At 30.4% G+C, this 24,552-nt stretch overlaps 1 long non-coding RNA gene across 1 annotated transcript in view; it reads left to right on the top strand.

Moving 5' to 3' along the window:
* The first annotated feature begins 3,958 nt into the window (after positions 1–3,958).
* Positions 3,959–24,552, top strand: part of LOC129049868 (uncharacterized) — a 29,348-nt gene continuing 8,754 nt past the window's right edge. Inside the window, exon 1 of the long non-coding RNA XR_008513253.1 lies at positions 3,959–4,597. This is a non-coding gene — a long non-coding RNA (uncharacterized LOC129049868). The remainder of the gene's footprint in view (positions 4,598–24,552) is intronic.

Raw genomic sequence — 24,552 nt, 5'->3', positions numbered from 1 at the left:
GTTTTGTCTTCAATGTTTTTATCAATGTTTTATAGTTTTTGTTACAGAGATCTTTCAGTTTGGTTAATTTAATTCCTAGGTATTTTATTTTATCTATGGCTATTGTAAATGGTATTAATTTCTTGACTTCTTTTTCAGTTTGTTCAGTTTGGATATAGAAATACTACTGATTTTTGTATGTTGATTTTGAATCCTACAATTTTACTAAATTTCTTTATTAGTTCTAATAGTTTTCTTGTGGAATCTTTATGTTTTTCCAAATATAAAATTATAACATTTTCAAACAAGGATAATTTGACTTTTTCCTTTCCAATTAGGATGACTTTTGTTTCTTTTTCTTATCTAATTGCACTAGCTAGGACTTCTAGTACTATTTTGAATTACAGTGGTAAAAGTGGGCACTTTTGCCATGTTCCAGATCTAAGAGGAAAAGCTTTAAGTTTTTCCCCATTCAGTGTGATACTAGTTGTGCATCTGTCATAGATGACTTTTGTTAAGATATGTTCTTTCTATAACCAGTTTTTTGAGAGCTTTTATCATGGAAAGATGTTGAGCTTTATCAAATGCTTTCCCAGCAGCAATGGAAACAGTCATATGGCTTTTGTCCTTCTTTCTGTTGATAAGATGTATCACCTGAATTGATTTTTATATGTTGAACCATCCTTGCATCTCCATGATAAATCCTACTTGATCATAATGAATGATCTTTTTAGTGCATTGTTGAATTCAGTTTGCTAGTATTTTTGAGAATTTTTGCATGAATATTCGTTAGATATATTGGCCTTTTTATGTGATTTTGTCTGATTTTGGTATAAGGGTAATTCTGACTCCATTGGATGGGTTTGAAAATATTTCCTCCTTCTCTATTTTGAAACTATTTTCTCTAGTTTGGGTATAGGATTGGTATTGGTTCTTCTTTAAATAATTGGTAAAATCCAGCTGTGAAGCTATCAGGTCCCAGGCTTTTCTTTACTTGGAGACTTTTTTTATTACAGCATCAAAATCATTATTGTTACTAGTCTATTCCGGTTTTGGATTTCTTATGGTTCAATCTTTGTAGGTGGTATGTTTCTAGGGATGTATCCATTTCTTCTAGAGTTTTCAGTTTATTGGCATATAGTTACTTATAGCAGCCAACAATAATCCTTTGAATTTCTGTTACCAGTTGTAATGTCTCCTTTTTCATCCCTGATTTTATTTATTTGAGTCTTCTGTCTTGTTTTATAAATCTGACTGAAGTTTGTCATTTTTATTTTTCAATTATAAAAACACCCAACTTTTAGTTTCATTGATCTTTTGGATTGTTATCTTTTTTAAAGTTTTATTTATTTTTTCTCTGATTCTTAACATTTTTTATATTCTTCTAATTTGGGGTTTGGTTTGCTCTTGCTTTGCTAGTTCTTTAAGATCCATTGCTAGGTTATTTAGTTGAGGTTTTTCTTTTTTATGCAGGTATTTATAGCTATAAATTTCTCTTTTAGCACTGCTTTTGCTGTATCCCATTAAGTTTGGTATGCTGTGTTTCCATTATGACTCATTTCAAAAAATTTTTCAATTTTCCTCTTAATTTCTTCATTGACACATCAGGCATTCAGAAGAATGCTTTTTAATTTCCACATGTATCATTTCCAAAATTCCTCATTATTAATTTCTAGTTTTATGTCATTGTGATCAGGAAAAATGCTTGATATTATTTCAATGTTTTAAAATGTTTTAAGTCTTGTTTTGTAACCTAACATGTAGTCTATCCTTGAGAATGATCCATTTGCTGAGAAGAAAAATGTGTATTCTGTAGCTACTGGACAAAATGTTCTGTAAATATCTATCAAGACCATTTGATCCATAATGCCAACTAATTCTAATGTTTATTTGTTGATTTTTTTTTTCTGAAAGATCTGTCTAATGCTGAAAATGGGATGTTGAAGTCTCCAGCTATTTTTGTATTGGGGGTCTGTATTTCACTTTAACACTAATAATATTTGCTTTATGTATGTGGGTGCTCCAATACTGAGTGCACACAAATTTATATTCTTGTAATCTCTTGCTGCATTGACCCCTTTATCAAGACATGGTGATCTTCTTTGTCTTTTCTTATAGTTTTTGTCTTGAAATCTATTTTGTCTAAGTAACTCCTGTTTTTTTTTTGTTTGTTTGTTTCCATTGGCATGGAATATTATTTTCTATCCCTTTGTTTTCAGTCTATTTTTGTCTTTATAGAAGAAATGTGTTTCTTGTAGGCAATGAATAATTGAGTCATTTTTTAAAATTCATTCAGCCACTCCATGTCTTTTCATTGGAGAGTTTTGTTCATTTACATTCAATGTTATTATTGATAAATAGGGACTTACTCTTGCCATTTTCTTATTTGTTTTCTGTTTGTTTTGGAGTCTTTTCTTCTTTCCTTTCTTTCTGCCTTCATTTTAGTGAAGGTGATTTTATCTTGTGCTATGCTTTAATATTTTGTTTTTTACTTTTTGTGTGTCTGTTGTGTGTTTTTCAATCTGAAGTAACCATGAGGCTTGCAAATATTATAACCCATTATTTTAAATTGATGACAATTTATCACTGATTGAATAAACAAACACGCAATAAGAAAACTAATAAAAACTCAATACTTTTACTTTGTCGGTCCCCAATTTTAATCTTGTGTTGTTTCCTTTTATGTCTTATAGTACTGTCTTCATCTTAAAAAGTTACTGTAGTTATTATTTTTTATTGGCTCATCATTTGTTATTTCTACTTAAGATGAGAGTAGTTTATGTACCACCATTACATTGTCATCATATTCTGTGTTTTTCTGTGTGCTTAATATTACCAATGAATCTTGTGCCTTCAGATTTCTTCTTGCTTATTCACTTCCTTTTCTTTCAGATTGATGAACTCCATGTAGCATTTCTTATAAGGTAGATCTGGTGTTGATGAAATCCCTTAGCTTTTTTTTGGTCTGGGAAGGTCTTTATTTCTCCTTCTTGTTTGAAGGATATTTTCACCAGATACAGTATTCTAAAGTAAAAGGGTTTTTTCCTTCAGCACTTTCAATATGTCATGCCACTCTCTCCTGGCTTATAACATTTCCACCAGAAAGCCTGCTGCCAGAGGTATTGGAACTCTGTTGTATGTTATTTGTTCCTCTTCTCTTACTGCTTTTAGGATTCTTTCTTTATCCTTGACCTTTGGAAGTTTGATTATTAAATAAATGCCTTAAGGTAGTCTTATCTGAATTAAATCTGCTTGGTATTCTATAATCTTCTTTGACTTTAATGTTGATCTCTTTTTTAGGTTTGGAAACTTCTCTGTCATTATCCCTTTGAATATATTTTCTCCCACTATGTCTTTCTCTACCTCCTTTTAAGACCAATAACTCTTAAATCTGCCTGTTACTATTTTCCAGATTTTGGCCAGGCATGGTGGCTCACGCCTATAATCCCAGGATTTTGGGATGCCAAAGCGGGAAGATCACATGAGGTTAGGAGTTTGAGACCAGCCTGGCCAACACGGTGAAACCCTGTGTCTACTAAAAATTCAAAATAATTATCCAAGCATGGTGGTGTATGTCTATAGTCCCAGCTACTTGGGAGGCTGATGCAGGACAATCGCTTGAACTCAGGAGGCAGGGGTTGCAGCAATCTGGGATCACACCACTGTAATCCAGCCTGGGTGACAGAGTGAGACTCTGTCTCAAAATAATAATAATAATAATAATAAATATATCAATACATAAAACTATTTTCTAGATTTTGTAGCCATGCTTTATTGCTTTCCTTTTTCTTTTGTCTTCTCTATTTATGTTCAAATAGCCTATTTTCAAGCTCACTAATTCTTTTTTCTCCTTGATCAGGTCAGTTCTGCTATTAAGAGACTGATGCATTATTGAACATTTCAATTGCATTTTTCAACTCTAGAATTTCTGATTGATTCTTTTTAGTAATTTCAGTCTCTTTATTAAATTATCTGAGAGAACTCTGAATTTAATCTCCTGTGTTATCTTGAATGTCTTTGTGTGTTTTCTAAACAGTTATTTTGAATTATCTGTCTGAAAGTAGTATATCTCTATTTCTCCAGGATTGGTCCTTGGTGCCTTATTTAGTTCATTTGCTGAGGTTATGTTTTCCATCATAGTGTTAATGCTTTTAAGTGTTTGTCAATATATGGACATTGAAGAATTAGGTATTTATTGTAGTCTTCACAGTCTGGGTGTTTGATCCTTGACTTCTTGAAAAAGCTTTCCAGGTATTCCAGTAGACTTGGACTTCAAGCCCAATAACAGTTGTTGTTGTTTTGTTTTGTTTTTCTTTTTATTTATCTCATTTTATTTTGTTATTTTATTTTATTTTTTGCAGACTCGTAGAGGTACCATCTTGATGGTCTTAGATAAGATCCAGAAGAATTCTCTGGATTACCAGGCAGAGACTTTTGTTCTTTTTCCTTATTTTCTCCTAAACAGAGCCTCTCTCTCTGTCTCTCTCAGCTGAGCCACCTGGAACTGGGGGCATGGTGATGCAAGCATCACTGTGGACATCACCACTGGGACAGCACTGGGCCAGATCTGAAGCCAGCACATCACTGGGTCTTGCCCAAGGCCTTTCTCTTCTGGGCGGTGAGTTCCCCAAGGTCCCAGGTGTAGCCAGAGATGCTACCTGGGAGCCAGAGATCAGAGTCAAAAATCTTAGCAGTTTATCTGGTATTCTGTTCTACTGTGACTAAACTGGCATTCAAAACTGGCACTCAAACTGTAATCCAAAGTCCTTTCTGCTCTTCCCTTCCCTTCCCACAGGCAGTGGAGTCTCTGTGGCCATCATCACCACTGTTCCACAAGAGGTTCTACCAGGCCACTGTCAATGTCACCTAAAGCACAAGGGCTATTTCATCAACTTGTGGCCAATTCCGCCAGGCCTGGTTTTCACTCTTCAGGGCAGTGGGCTGCCCTCTGGCTCCAGGGCAACAAACAGGCTCTTAGGATCCTTAAGTTAAGGCCTATGCTTAGGATATCCAAGTTAAGGCCTAAGCACAGGACTCTAAAAGCCTGCTTGTTGGGGGATCCGAAGTGCCTGCTTGTTGCTCTACCCAACTGTGGCCAAGCTGGTACCTTAGGGGAAAGCAAGATGAATTCTCCTTTGCTTTTTCCTCTGCTTTTCTCAAACAAAGAGAGACTTTGATGGCTGAGAATGTGCTGAGTTACTCCTGAAGCCAGCATGTCTCCAAATCTAAGCCCCATCATGTACTGCCTGCATATTGATGCTGTTTATTCAGGGCCCAAAAGCTCTTTAGTCCAGGAGGTGATGACTCCTGCCAGGACTGGGTCCTTCACTTCAAGGCAGCAGGCTTCATTTTGGCACAGGATATGTCTAGAAATGTTGTTTGTGAGCTAAGGCCTGGAATGAGGGCCTCAGGACTCTGCTCAGTGGCCTATTTTACTGTGGTTGAACTGGTATCCAAGATGTCAGACAAAGTCCTTACTTTCTGTTGTCCTCTCCTTAAGCAGAAGGAAGGAGTCAGTTTTGTTGATGTAAGCTGCACTGCCTGGGGCACAAGCACTTCCTTAGTTGGGCCACCTGGTGTCTCCCTAGGTCACACAGTACCTTACTTTATTGGCTGTAGGCCCAGCCTAGCATTGGGAGTTACCTAGAAATTGCAGTCATTGTGTCTTAGACTGCCTTTCAAGTTTACCTGGGACTTCGGAGCACTTCAGCCTGTGGTGGGAAGTCTTGCCATGAAACTCAAGTTCTGACTGCAGGGATGGGAAATTCCGCTCTGGCTAGGGCTCATTCAAATGCTCCCTCCATGCATGGGGAGTAGCTAAGCCCATCACAGCTTTATTCTCCACTCTGACAGGGCATCGGTGAATTGAATGTAAAGTCCGTCAGCCACTGCACTCTTCCTTCCCAAAATGCACTCTTTCTCTGCACTACATGGCTGCTGCCAGCGGATGGAGCAGGGGTAGCATCTGTGATTCAAGACTGTCACGTCTGCCCTCCTCAGTGTCTGTTTCAGCAACATGAAGTTAAATCCAGTAATTACTCACCTGATTTTTTATTCTTGTGACAGTCCTTTTCTGTATGCAGATAGTTGTTAAAATGTGATGTTCCAGCAGGAAGAATGAATGCTAAAGGCATTCCACCATCTCGTTACACTCTCCAGATGAGACCGGCTTTTTTATGGCAACAACCGCTACCATTTTTATGCTAACTATCACCATTAACCTAGATCATCATGACTAGGGTCTTGAGAATCTTGTGTATGTTTGGAGACAGAAAGTGTGGTATAAAGGAGGACCATACTAATGATGCATTAAGTTTTTATTTTGTTTTTCAGAAATTGAAGTGTAGTGGGACAACACATCATGTCAATATGTAATTGTTGAAATGCTAGTTGCATCTCAGAAAAGCTTTACGTGAAACCAAATTATTTTAAGTGAACCAGATTATAGCAATGTGTTTAAATATATTTAAAGTATTCAATATATTGAGTTTCCCAAATTATAACTCTATGCCCACTGTTTTCTCTTCTTTCCCTTTAGTTTCTAGGATAGTTTCTTTCCATTTTTTGTATTTTGTATTGTTTTAACATTAAGTAGTTAAAAGAGTAGAGTGATGATTGTACACTTTGTACGGCTTTGAAGACCATTTTATTCCTGCCATTGGCTCAACCTGGCTGGAGAGAGGTAACACTCCATAGGTACCTGGGCTCTACTCTTTAACATTGCAACAGCCAAGCCAGCAAAGTAAGAATAAGCAGGTTCACATTTTATGACTCACAATGTGTGCAATGGGAATTACCCAAAAAAGCTGGTTTTGTTCTGCCAATGCAATCAAAAGCAGAAAATAGGGGGCAGAGACTAAATCATCAATATATTTATGTGAATACTTACAAGGCAGGAATCGTCACCAAGAACTAAGTAGGCTCAATTAAATTGGTGACTGACAATGTAGAAAAATACAAATGTATCTAATTCTCTTACACTTGGATTTGAATTAGGGTTAAATTAAGTTTTATTCCTAATATGTAGTCATTCTGTGGAGGAGTAGCCATAGAAGTGTTTATTGAATGTTTCACTAAATGTGTAGATCTTTTGGAGAATTAAAATTCACCAACTTAGAGCCCAGTGACACAAACATAGATTGTATGCAATGGGTGGCTAAAGTAGACTTCAATAACTGATCATGAAACTCTCTGAATGTGCAGATTACACCTTAGAATTCTTCGTACAACAGTGAGATACAAAACCATAAATGAAAAGCAGAAATGATCAATGAAAATAAGCACATTTGCAATACCAGTCTACATCCCAAAGATCGGTACAGTCTATTTAATAACTCAAGCTCTGTTTAGTGCCTGAAACGGAGATACAGAAGTTGGTGTCTAAGAGCTCTCTCTTGGTTTGACTAGAAGACTTCTACTTAATGGGTTGTATATATATAAATGCCAAATACAAATTATCTCATAAAATGTTTATTTATTTTAATTTTATTAAACAAAACTCTCTGGTGTGATGGAAAAAATAACATTACTTAAGAAATACATTATGGCTGGGCACAATGGCTCATGCCTGTAATCCCAGCACTTTTGGAGGCTGAGGCAGGCAGATTACCCAAGGTCAGGAGTTCAAGACCAGAGTGGCCAACATGGTGAAACCGCGTCTCTCCAAAAATACAAAAATTAGCCAGGCATGATGGTGTGTGCCTGTAATCCCAGCTACTCAGGAAGCTGAGGTGGGAGAATCGCTTGAATCAGGGAGGTAGAGGTTGCAGTTAGACAAGATTGCACCATTGCACACCAGCCTGGGCTTCAGAGCGTGACTTGTCTCAAAAAAATAATTTTTTATATATATATAATTATATATTTATATATATTATTATATATTATATAATATATACCATTATCACTCTATATATAATATATAATAATATAATATATAATATATAATTATATATAATCTATAAATTTATAATATCTAATAATATATATAATCTATAAATATATAATGTATAATAATATATATAATCTATATATAATATATAATATATATAATCTATAAATATATAATATATAATAATATATATAATATATAAATATATAATATATAATAATATATAATCTATAAATATATATAATATATAATAATATAGAATCTATTAATATATAATCTATAAATATATAATATATAATAATATAATATAAATCTATATAATATATGATAATATAATATAAATCTATATAATATATAATAATATATATAATATATAAATATATAATATATAATGATATATAATATATAAATATATATAATATATAATGATATATCATATATACATATATGTAATATATGATATATATAATATATAAATATATGAAATATATAATGATATATATAATATATAAATATATGTAATATATAATCATATATATTATATATAAATATATGTAATATATAATCATATATATAATATATAAATATATATCGTATATAATCATATATATAATATATAAATATGTATCATATATAATCATATATATAATATAAATCTGTATCATATATAATCATATATATAATATATAAATATATGTAATATATAATCATATATAATATATAAATATATATCATATATAATCATATATATAATATATAAATATATATCATATATAATCATATATATAATATATAAATATATATCATATATAATCATATATATAATGTATAAATATATATCATATATAATCATATATATAATGTATAAATATATATCATATATAATCATATATAATGTATAAATATATATCATATATAATCATATATAATGTATAAATATATATCATATATAATCATATATAATGTATAAATATATATCATATATAATCATATATAATGTATAAATATATATCATATATAATCATATATAATATATAAATATATATCATATATAATCATATATAATATATAAATATATGAAATATATAATCATATATAATATATAAATATATATCATATATAATAATATATATAATATATAAATATATATCATATATAATAATATACATAATATATAAATATATATCATATATAATAATATATATAATATATCTATCATATATAATAATATATAATATATCTATCATATATAATAATATATAATATATCTATATATATCATATATAATAATATATAATATATGAATATATATCATATACAATAATATATAATATATGAATATATATCATACATAATGATACATATAATATATGAATATATATCATACATAATGATACATATAATCTATGAATATATATCATACATAATGATACATATAATCTATGAATATATATCATACATAATGATACATATAATCTATGAATATATATCATACATAATGATACATATAATATATAAATATATCATATATAATAATATATATAATATATAATATATCATATATAAAGATATAAAGAATATATAAATATATCATATATAATGATATATAGAATATATAAATATATCATATATAATGATATATAGAATATATAAATATATATCATATATAATGATATATAGAATATATAAATATATATAATATATAATGATATATAGAATATATAAATATATAATGATATATAATAGATAAATATATCATATATAATGATATATAATCGATAAATATATATAATATATAATGATATATAATAGATAAATATATAATAGATAAATATATATAATATATAATGATATATAATAGATAAATATATAATAGATAAATATATATAATATATAATGATATATAATAGATAAATATATAATATATAATGATATATAATCGATAAATATATATAATATATAATGATATATAATAGATAAATATATCTAATATATAATATATAAATATATATAAATATCATAATATATAATATGTATATATATAATATATAATAATATATAATATATAAATATATATAATATATAATAATATATAATATATAAATATATAATATATAACATATAACATATAATATATAAATATATAATATATAACATATAACATATAATATATAAATATATAATATATAATAATATATAATATATAAATATATAATATATAATAATATATAAGAATATATAATATATAAATATATAATATACAATAATATATAATATATAAATATATAATATATAATAATATAAATATAGAAATATATAATATATAATAATATATAATATATAAATATATATAATATATAACATATAAATATATATAATATATAATATATAACATATAATATATATAATATATAATATATAATTTTATATATATTATGCATCATATATAATATATATATCATGCATCATATATAATATATTATATATAATGCATGATATATATATTTATATATATTGATATATATATAAATAGATATTATATATAGAGAGAGAGGGAGAGAGATAATAGTACAGTTTCATGGGGTTTTGTGAACGTTGTATGAAATATTGTAGTTGCTTAGCCCTGTGACTAGTATCATTGGTTTTCTTAATCAAACCCATTATGCTTTCTGCTCTACTAGTTAGCTTTATGACTCTTCACAATAATTTAACTTAAATGAAACTGTTTCTGCCTAAGTTATGTGAGAAGGCTAACCACTGCCCTACACCTGGAATGTCTGTAACTTGATTACTCTAATCCAAAATATTATTTAGGCCAAAGGATTTTTATTATTTATTTCTAATTTAAAATGTTTTATGATACTCAGATATTTAGAAGATAAATTAGTAGAGAAACAAAATAAGAGGCCAAGACATTGAATAAGAGAATATTATACTTACATGAAAGCTGAATAGGAAATAAGATAGCACTGTGAATGGAGAAAAGGGCAGAGTAAGTGCCAACAGCATGGAATTAATAAACATCTAGATGATGGAGTTTGAAGTAAGGTGAACTTTTAGATTGACTCCCAAGCCTTCAGCTTCTGAATCAGATTTTTGGATAGGTGATGGCACCACTAAAATGACAGAAAATACAAAAGAAAAATGAAATATGCACTGAGTCCACTGAGGTGGTAAGAGGAATGACTAAGTGAATTTGGTTTTACATGTGGTTTGTTTGAGGTATGTAAAATGAAATAAAGTTTGCTCAATAGATACATAACTGGGAAGTTTTATCCTATAGGGTTATAAAAATTATGGAGTTGGATCCATCTGGATGTTGGGTGATCTTAGCAGGAAATTTCCAGAGTGTGCACACTAATGAGCGGGAAAAAATATTTAGCAAAAGTAAATTGTTTAAGTATGTACTCATATATTTAAGTCCATACTTGTTTGGACTTGTACTTAATTGTATGTACTTGTTTGGTCTTGTAGTTAATTGCATATACTTAAATGTATGAATTACATACATGTCATACAAATGCACATGTACAAATATATGTATGTACATGCTTATTTATTTATTTATTTGAAGCCTGCATGGTGCTTGCAATAATTTGGATTTTAAATGTAGTTAGATATGGCCTGCATTCTCCCATTGTCAAAGGAGTATCTTACCACTTCTTGTTTAATTATACCTATCTGCATTATTTATTTTACCTGCCTGGCTTCTGTGTAAAAAATGTTACATACTTACTATTTATTGTGTACTAAGTTATTATATGTGTAATAATAAAGTTCATATTGCACATTTATTATTAACAAAACCATATGATACATTCTCACAATTACACTTAGAGTTCTTAAAATGATGTACAAACAAAATAATAATAAATGTACCAATTTTTACACATTCCAACAAAAATAAAACTATTTTTATTAGTTTTAACTTTATTTAAGTTTAATTAGTTTTATTAGTTATAACTTCTGCCAAGAGAATTTCCTCATATTCATATTAGCTATTAAGATTATTCCACATTTATGTCTCTAAACTTAAACTTTATTCTATTAAAAACCACCACTGAATAATCTAAACTATTTTTTCCAGATAAAGAGGAAAGCATGAGAAACTTTATTTACCAATAAGGTTGTTAATCCAATATTTGCTCTAGTATTTTATTGCATTTTTACATTTTTCTACTTGCCTAGACAATTTCTTTGGACTTTAAAAAGCTTTTATCTCTCCTCTGCATGCACAGTAAATTTGAGTTTAACAGACATCTCACACATAGAAATAATATTCAGGATATAGCCAAATGGGTCATTTTGAAACCCAAAGTGTTATTTTTGAATCCTAACGTTATCTGTCAGACCAACAGATTAATATCAGTCCATTCACTTTTTAAAAATCTTTGAATACTTTCCATATCAATTACCTTGAAAAGCATACTGATGGAAATAAAAAGGATTTATGTATTATAAAAATGCAGCAAAACAGAAAATGATAAAGGAAGAGCAAAATCACTTTTTCTTTTATTTTTATTTATATGAAACTACCTAATATAATTTGGTTATAATGTTTTTTCATGTAGGTATTTGAAAATCATACACATCATAACCAGTAAAAATTAAAGTAAAATCCATGATGACTGAAAGGGAAAAATTTGGGCAATCACTTTTAAAATAAGATTCCCTTTAGCCCTGAAGTATTGCAAGTGTGTTACTTTAATTATGATTTCCTTCTGACACTTAGTATAGTGCCTGAATATGTTAGGCATTTCAATAAATATTTTGTTGAATTAAAGAAAAATGAGAGAATTAATGAATTAATTATAAACGGGTGCACAAATGGATCTAGATAGTCCTAGATCTTACTACTACTCAAATTCACAGAAGTTAAAGAAATGTAGGTGTAAACCAGAGCACTTCAGCTTTACCTAACACACTTCAAAAAACTGGATGAAAAATATTCGCCTGTAGAATATACAACCCTACAAGATGTCCTTTACTCAACCAGAAGTAGTAGTTTTGGATTGGAATGGAAATTGAAACTCATGAGACACCATAGACTTTATGCTGGACAGAGTTTACATAGTGTAAAGAAAGAATACAACTTTGCATAATGGATATTCCGTGATTACCTGAATGTCCCATATTTGCTTCATATGTGGGTTGCTTATTACCATGAGAAATGTGACTGAGAGAGCATGAACCAATTCATTTAGGAGAGTTATCATCTGTGGCTTGTATGCATTGCTAGCCAATTAGCCTTTTCAGTGGTATATAACTGTTTCTATTCTCCAGCTCAACTGTATTAACAAATAAAGTTTACTCACGGCTTGATAAATAATTTTGACTATCAAGTAAAAAAGGAATTATTTTGACGATCTCTAAGGTTTCACTTTTAACCACAAAAATCAATATTTGGCTATTACTAGCCAATAACAATTAACACCAGATAAATCTTACTATTAATTTTGCTTTTCTCATTTTTTAACTAACTGAGGAATAATTGACATATACTGTGATACTTAAAGCATACATTTAATAAATTTTTACATAACTGCAATCATGATAATGAAGGTATCCATCAACTTCCCCAAACATATTCTCTCTTCACAGTTGCATCCAAGAGCTAACCAGTGAATTTATTTTTATCACTATAGATGAGTATAAATTTTTAAAATTTATATTAAAAGAATTATAAAATATCTTTGATTTTCTTAGCTTATTTCACTTGGCATAATTATTTTTGAAATACATCCATGTTGTAAAATATATCATTCTTTTCAAACTGCTTGGATATGAGACATTTTATTTTTTCATTCACCTGTTGATGGATATGTGCGTTGTTTCCATTTTGAGGCTACTGCAAATGAATGAAGTTGCTGTGAACCTTTTCATGTAAATCTTTATTATTATTATTATTATTATTATTATTATTCAGGGTTCCACTGTTGCCCAGGCTGGAATGCAGTGGAACAATCATGTCTCGCTGCATCCTCAAACTTCTGGGCTCAAGAAATCTGCCTACTTTAGCCTCCTTTGTAGTTGAGACCACAGGTGCATGCCACCATGCCCAGTTAATATATTTTTTTATTTTTTGTAGAGACTGGGTCTTGCTATGTTGCCCTGGCTGGTCTCAAACTCCTGAACTCAAGAGATCCTTCTGCCTTAGCTTCCCAAACTTCTGGGATTACAGTTGTGAGCCACTCATGGTGCCTGGCCTTATGTTTTTATTCCTCCTTGCTAACTACCTAACATAAATAATTTGGTGAAATATCTAGGAGAGGAATGGCAAGATTATATGATAGGCGCATGGTTAAATGTTGTATTATATTAATTCAATAAACAATCCTTGAATGCCTACGATGTGCCAGGCACTATTTTATGCATTGAGAATACAGCCAAGACAATTACATTCTCCTGCTCTCATTTAACTTATACTGTAGAAGATCATGTATTACAACTCTCTTTATACACAGTTTATTTATAAAATAAAGTTTAACTATATTCAATAATTCAGTATAAAGAAGAAAGAAGAGACAAAAAGGGAGAAAAGGCATACATCTCATGGAAGATTAATCCCCAAAAAGTTGATAGAACACAGACAGCTTAGTCTTTAATAATTTATTTATTTATTTCTAAGGTGTAGTAATACTCAAGCCATATCCAGTAAGAAGCTCTGAGAACTGGATACAACCTAAATTATACATTCGAAATTCATGTACGTAATAATAATAAATGAGTGGTTTAATTATATTCTAAATCTAAGGGAGAGGGAAAGTGAAGTATTTTGTAATTTAACTCCTTCTTGGGCAAGTTGGAAATTACTATAAAGGTGTATTTTTAAATCTCGTTCTAATTAATTTATGGATGTTTATTTAAAATTCATATATGACACCATTCCATAATACTACATGGATTTGTCCTATAATTTTACCAAAGTAAGATAGTGTGCATACATAGTTGCCAAGAATTTTCAACCTCATAATACTTTGAAAATTCAAAATCACAAATTATTTAAAATACGTGATTTTTAAAAATCAGAAATACAGAGTGTCTTGTAGCATAACCAACCAAGTCTTTATTTTTTATATTTATAGTAAAATCAGTTTTCCATTTCACAATTAATAAAATAACATATGCTTATTTAGCAAGTATTTTAAAAATTGCTTCAACATTAGATGGTTACTCATAACATTTTAGAAAAATACACATTTATTAGTGTGAGAATTATCTTTCTTGTGTTAGGCTAGTCTGTGTTCCTTCTCAGGATAAATATTAAACAACAGAGTTAAAAGCCACTTCTAAATATAGCATGTATTAGCAGAAAAAACAATTAATTTTTGACAGAAAATTTTAAAGACTAATTTTGAAGGGATCTGAGAGATGCTACTTAAAACTAAGACTGCTTCATTTCTACCCCTTCAAGAATCCATTTCTGACATTACCCTGTCTGTGTTACTCAATTTTCTACTGAAATACACCTTCACTAAGCTACTAGAAAATGTCCACTTTATTTAATAAGGAATTTCATGGTAATGTACATAGTGTTCAAATGTTCCTAATCATCTATTTATATAGATTTTACTTGCTGCGCAATGGCTTCAACTTAGGAAAGTTGGGAAGTTTGCTGTTCTTTAACATCTGCTTTTGCAGTTTGATCAAGAAATGCTTCTATCTGTACATTGTTATGAGGCAGTGGAAAGGATATCTTGAGAGCTACATTAAGCTCAAACTACCTCAGGACATTCTCCACATTTGCATAATGTTATTTGCTGTGTCACGTTACCCAATCATATTCTACATTCAACACCTAAAGAATGGCATAAACATGTTAAACCAACTATACGAAACCAATATTAGCATTTTATTATTTAATTTTAATTTTTACTTTTATTTTAGATTCAGAAGATACATGTTCAGGTTTGTTACATGGGTATACTGTGTGATGCTGAGGTTTGAGGTATGAATGATTTCATTACCCAACTACTGAGCATAGTACCCAATGGTTAGTTTTTCAACATTTGCCTCTTCCCCTTCCTCCCCTCTCTAGCAGTCGCCAGTGTATATTGTGGCCATATTTAGGTCCATGAGTACCTAATATTTAGCTCTCATTTATAAGTGAGAACATGCAGTATTTGGTTTTCTGTTCCTGTGTTAATTCACTTAGGATAATGGCCACCAGGTGCATCCATGTTTCTGCAAAAGACCTAATTTCATTCTTCTTCATGGTTGCACAGTATTTCATAGTGTATATGTACCACATGTTCTTTATCCAATTCACTGTTGATGGGCACTTACATTGATTCCATGTCTTTGCTATTGTGAATAGTGGTACAATTAACATGGGAGTGCATGTGCCTTTTTGGTGGAATGGATTGTTTTCTTTTGGGTATGTCCCCAGTAATGGGATAATTGGGTCAAATGGTAGTTCTGTATTAAGTTCTCTGAGAAATCTCCAAACTATCTTCCACAGTGGCTGAACTAGTTTACATTCCCAGCAACAGTGTATAAGTGTTACCTTTTCTCCACAGCTCACTAGCATCTTTTTCTTTTCTTTTTATTTATTTATTTATTTTTTAAATTTTACTAATAGCCATTCTGAATGGTGTGAGGTGGTGTCTCATTGTGACTTGTGATTTGAATTTCTCTGATGATTAGGGATGCTGAGCATTTTTTCATATGCTTGTTGACCATGTGTATGTCTTCTTTTGAGAAATATCTGTTCATGACTTTTGTCCATTTCTAATGAGTTTATTTGTTTTTCCACTTCTTCAATTGTTTAAATTCCTTGTAGATTCTGGATATTTGACCTTTGTCAGATGCATACTTTGTGAACAGTTTCCTTTGCTGTGCAGAAGCTCTTTAGTTTAATTGGGTTCTACTTGTCAATTTTTGTTTTTGCTGCAATTGCTTTTGAGGACTTAGTCATAAATTATTTCCCAAGGCCAGTGTCCAGAATGGGGTTTCCCAGGTTTTCTTCTATGATTCTTATAGTTTGATGAATAACATTTAAATCTTTAAGACACCTGGGGTTAATTTTTGTATATGGTGAATGGTTAGGGGTCCACTTTTATTCTTCTACATATGGCTCACATACATTTTTTATTAGAAAATAAATTGAAATATCATCTGCAAAAGATTAAGGAGAGCTTGCTGGCTTTCCTTCATGACAAGTCAACTGCAGAAACTCATATTTCCACAGGGTTTATTCATTCAAATAGGCCAGTTCTATGTAAGTGTAGCTATCCACTGTAAAAAAATCTCAACAAACAATTACTGATTTGCAAGATAGTCTAGTAACACTCTTGGATGAATCATGAGTAAAGTGTTAATACACAGATTTTTATATCTAAATGTAAAGTTCACTAAAAGTTATGTTAACAAAACAATGAATATACCATTAGCAACAGACTATTTTATCTTGATTTTAGCACTGTTAAAGTTTAATGCTTTTTAAGTCAGCAATACTTGTATAGTTTTTAAAGTAAATATTTATAATATAACTAATTAGATGTACAATGTATTTTGCTAGACCAACATAAAAAGCAATAAAAAAAACCTGTTAATCTGCAGGAAATAAAAAGCTTAAAAACTGAAGGAAATAAGGAAACCTCACAGAATAGGTACATACTTATTCAGATAATTTTGTCAGGTCAAATAAAATAAAAGCAGAAACATTTTGAAAAATCCACTTATTTTAACCCTTAATTAAGAGTTCATAACTGGAATTTTTTATTTATGGATAAATGAAATAAAATGAGCATGAAAATTAAAAGTAATAGAGTCCTTCAAGTATTGATATCCCACACAAAAAAATCTAGCATCATATTTCTGCTATAAAAACTAAGCATAAATTTATATGTTTATATATTATTTATATCATAAAGAGATGAACATAAATTATTAAATGAAATTAATTAAAATGAATTTTTCTGTAAATGTTCTCTTATTTTCTATTAGGTGGAATAATGACATCTTTGATCATCATGACAGAAAATATATGAATAGAATGATTTCTACCAATTTTAGAAATTCAACTATTGGATATGGGTAAAAGTTGGAGAATAAATTGACAAAGTAAATTAACTAGATATTTGTGTAAAGGAAAATAGAATATGGTCAATTCATAACACAAAATAATTTAAAACATTGGTAATTCCAGAATTCAATCAGGCATGTAATTATCTAATTTTATGTAATTTCCTCCATATTATGTAAATAACATGGAGCCATAATATGGAGGAAAATCTATGTGTTTTAATTTCAATATTTCAAGGGGACCTCTAATACCCTTACTTATTAATTAAACATATACACACACACACACACACACACACACACACATACATATATATAAGGGGGAAAATCAGGGCCTGATGATCATACTACAGGAGAGGAAAATCTGGAATAATAAGAACATAGGAGGAAATACATTCTTTAGAGAGAAAATAGAATTACTGTACAAAAATGAGAGAATAGCTATTTTCTTATTCCTTTGATTACTGACAATTTCTTTATCTTGGACAGTCCAAAAAGTATTTTCACATAAAATGAGTAGCTCTTAGTTACTTTTAACATAAAAGATCTTAAGCAAAATAATTAATATCCTTTTAATTCAAATGTCTTGAATATTTTAACTTTTATTCTTTATTTCTGTTTCATTAACCATGTCATATCAGCAATTAGAACAGCACTTAGTATATAATATTAGCTTAAAGAGATAATTGTTAATCTGTAACAATTTTCTATAATTAATGGAGTTAATTTGAAATAAACAAATTGCTTTCCATTAAAAGGTATTAGACATCAGCAGGAAAAATTATTCATGCAAGTGAAAAGTTAGGGAGAAAATGGGTACTATTTTTTTCTCCTGTTTCCTGAAGTATTGTCTGCAAGCAATTCTCCACTTAGATTTCTTCTAAGGCTTTTCTGTTCTGGCAACGATTTTACTGAATTAGCTGGATTACTGTGATAGAAAGACTCTATGTTTTCCCTTAGTTATTTCCATATTTTGATATTCATAGCTTTATGTAATCCGCTTCTCTCGAATAGTGGGTGATGCTTGTGATTCGCTTCTTACCAAACAACACAAAAAGGTGACGGAATGTTCCTTTTGACAATACAATAGGTAAGATTGTAACTTCTTGCTAGCCAATTCTGTTGATGCCCTTCCTTGCTGGTTTTCAAAAAGTAAGCTGCCACATATAGAGACCCTTGTTTCAAGGAGATGAAGGCCTCTGTCCACCCCAGTGGACTTCAGTTCAACAGAAACAGATTCCTGCCAACATCTTCATAAACTTAGAAGCAGATCCTTTTTTGTATGAGTCTCAGATAACACAGCCCTTTTTGACACCTTGATTTGTGCCCTTATGAGTAAACTAAAGTTGTCACCATTTCTGATCCACAAAACTGTGAGTTACTAAACGTGTGCTATTTTTAGTTGCTAATTTTGTGTTAATATTGGTACCCAGTAATAGATAATGAATGCGGTAATTACCTAGGTGTGTGAGATCAATCAAACTTCCATTTTTCATTGCCAATTTGCCTAGATCATTGATGAAGATTCAAATTTAAATCAGGGAATAATTAATTTTTGTAGTAAAATTATATGCTGCAGTCATGTTTTCCTAATCTTTCAGATTACAAGTCTCTCAATTGTGTTTAAACAAAAAGAGTGTTTAGACAATAGCAGAGACCTATCCAATTTGCTCTAAAAATCAGTCATAATTGATTTTTAATTTTGTACACACAAAACAATAAGCCAACAGTTTTCTTCAATTTAAGTCTTTGAAAATATCAGGGGAATGAAAATAATTAGTGTTCTGTTATATTTTCACTTGAACGTGAATGCTTCCCATTTCCCTTCAAAGAAAATTATTAATAAAGCAAGTTGAACCTCAAATGGCATTATCCCTTATGAAGGAAAATAAAAGTTTTAGGAGAATGACATACTAGCAAGTTTGTTTTTAAAATAATTATGTGTGTATGTACAAACATATAAATGTATATATGTGTTTCATATATATATATGAAAATAAATATATGTATATATGCTGTATCTATATATATGCTATGTGTATATATATATATACCTGATATATATAAACATTTATATATGTATAAACATTTATTCTAATTAACTTGTTTGAATTTTCTGTATTATTGATTGATACCGCTATCTTACAAATATAATATGTTTCTCATAGAACTATGTTGGATTGTTTTGTGTGTGTGTGGGTGGCATTTTCTCATTTACTCTTTCAGATAAAATCTAAATTAGACTAATGGCAGCAAAGCTGAGAACTAAATTTCATAAGCAAAGGAGAGCTTCTTTGTCAGAGTCAAAATATTGAGCAAGCAAATTACAACTATCTTAATAATGGATGAATGGAAAATATTAGCAAGAGTAGTGTGGGTGATGAATTAAAAGAATAGCTGAAATAGGCACACATGGAAAGCCAGTGTGAGAAAACATTACACTGGTATCATCTGCTTAGAAATATTCGGATATTTAGCAACTCTCAACTTCATTTCTTAACATTTTCTCCTCAGTGTAAACAGCATTTGTACATTCCTGAAAGAGCATAAAAGTGAACATTGAAAAGCTTTTTTTCTAAAAAGTCTTTTCTAAAGTAGAGTAAGGTATGATTATTATAAAAAATATGCATTTCATTACTATAACTACTGTTTATATGGAGTCAAGTACCAGTAGTTTCTCATAAGAGACACTAGATTTTTAAACTTTTTTCAAACATTTTATTGCAACTTCCGTAATGTGTGAGAAAAGTGAATAAAAATATTTTTATTTATGATTTTAATTTTTTCACATCTATCAGAAAGTTTTCATATTATATTTCATGAAGTTGAAAAATTAAGCATATTGTAAGTTTAGGTATTGACAAGATAATCAATAGTGTCTTTGCCCTATTTACTATTGATGAATCATACATCTGAGTTTTTAAAATATTTTAGGTAAATATGTTACAAGATTTTGTGTCTTTATTATTGATTAATATGATGAGAAAATTACACTGCATATTACTTAGTTTCTTGTGGTTTTGTTAACAATTTTAAAGTAGAATTATTCTAAAAACTCTAATCTGGTTTCACATGGCAAAAGCAAAATAATAATTTCAATAATTTTATAAAGTATATTATAACCCTATATTCACAGAAACAAATACATTAGATAGGTGTTAGGTTACAGTAATACCAATCAATTGTTGCTAAAATAGTAACTGTAATATATTTTACAATAATTTTTGATTGCTTTAATAGACTAATACGAACAGAAGCAATCCTATTTTATATGACAAAACTGGGAAAAAATGAAATTATTTATTAAACAAATTAGGCAACTTGTATAATTTAATTTAAATATTTTAGTGAGAATCTTTCATGTTCTCAATTCAGAAATATTGATTTTGACAAATGATTTTACAAAATTATATCATTTAACTTATTTTTCTCTTGAAAAAATACATTGCTTTCTGTACAAAAACAGAAAATTTGTTTTGTAATAGTTGGCCCACAATGACTTTTCTGTGCTGAATCATGACCTAAATCTTATTTCTAAGAGAGTTGTTAAAATTTAGTATGAGTATAGATTTCTAGATGTAAAAAATTACAGATTTACTTCCAGCTGGATTCTTCCTTCTTTTATGATCATGAGTAGTCATATATTCTCCCTATATGGAAATTAAATTAGAGATCTAAGGGTTAGATAATAGATATCAAGTGTTTAACACAATATCTGATTAATAGTAGATGCAAATGTTAGTTATTATAATGACCTAATTAGTTCATAGAATACATTAATTACACAAATATATATTTAGTATACAGGCAATATGGTGTGAATACAAAACTAAGTAATACATACTCACTTCTTTCGGTCTTGAGGTTTACCTTCTGGGTTGCAAAGACATAAACAAACAAAAAATCAACAACATGATAATATTTTATCTATTACAGGGGCTGAGAAAAGTATTTAAACATTAAACAATGTGTTCGGCTTAAATGATAATAACTAGTTCGGTAGCGTGTTGTGGAGAATCAGATTGGGAGATCAGATATTCCATGTGAAGTTTATAAAATTTAGGAATAATTATGCCAAAATACCAGCTGTATAAAGATTGAAAACAGAATGTTCAAAATGTTAAAATAGAAACAAAATTTTAAATCTGAGAAATAGTGATGTAGTTGTTTTGCACTTGAAGACAATCAGTACAATGTGAGTTCAAGAATTATAGGGCATCTTATGGATGACAAAATTACATTTAAAAATAATTTTAACCAGAAGAGAAATAACTTGTGTTTTTAAACTGCAACATGAGCCAATGTTAGAAATGTATTGGATAGTCAAAGAGAGAAACTTCAGTAAAATAGTGAATAAAAATAATATATACTTGGATTTTGTTTTTGTTCAGGTATGGTGAGGCCAACAGATGAGGAGAAGATTGCCATTAAAAAGATAGTTTATTACTCAAAGTACCAAAAAAAGGGGGGAGTACCACACCACTCAGAGTCGCGTCAAGGGTGGTCATAGGCGGAGAGTAAGGAGAACGGTGAGAAAAGTTTTACTGTGGTTTTTGCAGGAAGGAATGAGTGAGACAGGATAAATGGCTAAACAGGTTTTATGACTGGCTAGTTTGAATAACTACAGTGGGTTCCAGGCTGTAAGTTTTCTGGGGCCCGGTGCCAGACTATAGTGGGTTCCAGGCTGTAAGTTTTCTGGGGCCCGGTGCCAGAGTGATTAAAGCAGATGAATAATGTCTCAGAAGTGTTAAGAGTAAATAAAATAGAGGCTGATAGGGGGTTTGGGCTTTGGATTGGGTAATTTTCATATAAAATACACACTCTAGGAAGAGTCCTTTGTTATATGTAGGAATCTTCTAACTCTGGGATGGGCAATCTTTTCCTAGTCTTCAAGGCTCCAGATGTCAAAACCTTAGACAAAGAAACTGGAAAAGCTGGTTCATACAACATCGTTGTTTGCTCTTTAATTTAAAAAGTAATAGACCTGAGGCCAGGTGCAGTGGCTCATGCCTGTAATTCCAGCATTTTGGGAGGCCAAGGCAGGTGGATCACCTGAGGTCAGGAATTCGAGACCAGCCTGGCTAACATGGTGAAATCCCCGTCTCTACTAAAAATACAAAAAAATTAGCCAGGTGTGGTGGCTGGTGCCTGCAATCCCAGCTACTCAGGAGGCTGAGGCAGGAGAATCACTTGAACCCAGGAGGCAGAGGTTGCAGTGAGCCTAGATTGTGCCATTGCATTCCAGCTAGGGCAACAAGAGGGAAACTCTGTCTCAAAAAAAAAAAAAAAAAAGTAATAGACATGAATCAATGACCTGGAAGATGTCAATAGAAACTTCTCATACTGAAATGCAATAAATAAATAAAGAGTACGTAAAAAAAGAAAAAAGCAAAACATCCAAAACTTGTGTGACATTTGAAAGTCGTAACACATGTGTACTAGATATTAGGTTGGTGCAAATGTAATTGTGGTTTTTGCATTTTTGAAATTTGACCATTGATATTGAAATACATTCTTAAATAAATGTGGTTATGTTATACATCATGTTAATGGGCATTTTTTACCTTATTTTATTTTTTGCTAATTACTTATTATTTGCTGTTTGTTTTATGTTTATTTTAGACTATGGAAATAATGTTAGACAAAAAAAATTTGAGTGATTTTCTTATTCAAGTTCAAAATGGGTCATAAAGCGGCAGAGACAACTTGCAACATCAACAATGCATTTGGCTCAGGAACTGCTAATGAACGCATGGTACAGTGTTGGGTCAAGAAATTTTGCAAAGCAGACGAGAGTCTTGAAGATGAGGAATATAGTGGGCAGCCATCAAAAGTTAACAATAACCAGTTGAGAGCAATTATCCAAGCTGATCCACTTACAACTACACAAGAAGTTGCCAAAAACCATTCTACATCATTCAACATCATTCAACATCAACCATTCTACAGTTGTTGACATTTGAAGCAAATTGGAAAAGTAAAAAAGCTTGATAAGTGGGTTCTTCATGACCTGAGTAAAAATCAAAAAAATCACCTTATTATATGCAAAGACAACAAACCATTTCTTAATTGGATTGTGACATGAGACAAAAGGTGGATTTTAAACAACAAATGGTGATGACCAGCTCAGTGGTTGGACAGAGAAGAAGCTCCAAAACACTTCCCAAAACCAAACTTGCACCAAGAAAAGATCATGGACACTGTTTGGTGGTCTGCAGCCAGTCTGAGCCACTACAGCTTTCTGAATCCCAGTGAAAACATTACATCTGAGAAGTATGCTCAGTAAATCAATGAGATGCCTTGAAATCTGCAATGCTTGCAGCTGGCATTGGTCAGCAGAAAGGGCCCTCCACAAAATTTCTTGGCACAACCAATGCTTCTAAAGTTGAACGAATTGGGCTACAAAATTTTGCCTTATCTGCCATATTAACCTGAACTCTCACCAACTACCGCTTCTTCAAGCATCTTGGCAACTTTTTTGCAAGAAAAATGCTTCCCCAACTAGCAGGATGCAGAAAATCCTTTCCAAGAATTAATCAAATCCCGAAGCACAGATTTTTACACTACAAGAATAAGCAAACTTATTTCTCATTGGCAAAAAAAATGTTGATTGTAATGGCTCCTATTTTGATTAATAAAGATGGTTTGAGCCTTGTTAT

This window comes from Pongo abelii, chromosome 1 (genome assembly GCF_028885655.2).
Source record: "Pongo abelii isolate AG06213 chromosome 1, NHGRI_mPonAbe1-v2.0_pri, whole genome shotgun sequence".
Lineage (NCBI taxonomy): Eukaryota > Metazoa > Chordata > Mammalia > Primates > Hominidae > Pongo > Pongo abelii.
Note: the sequence above shows the minus strand (reverse complement) of the source record. Positions and strands in the feature narration are given on the sequence as shown.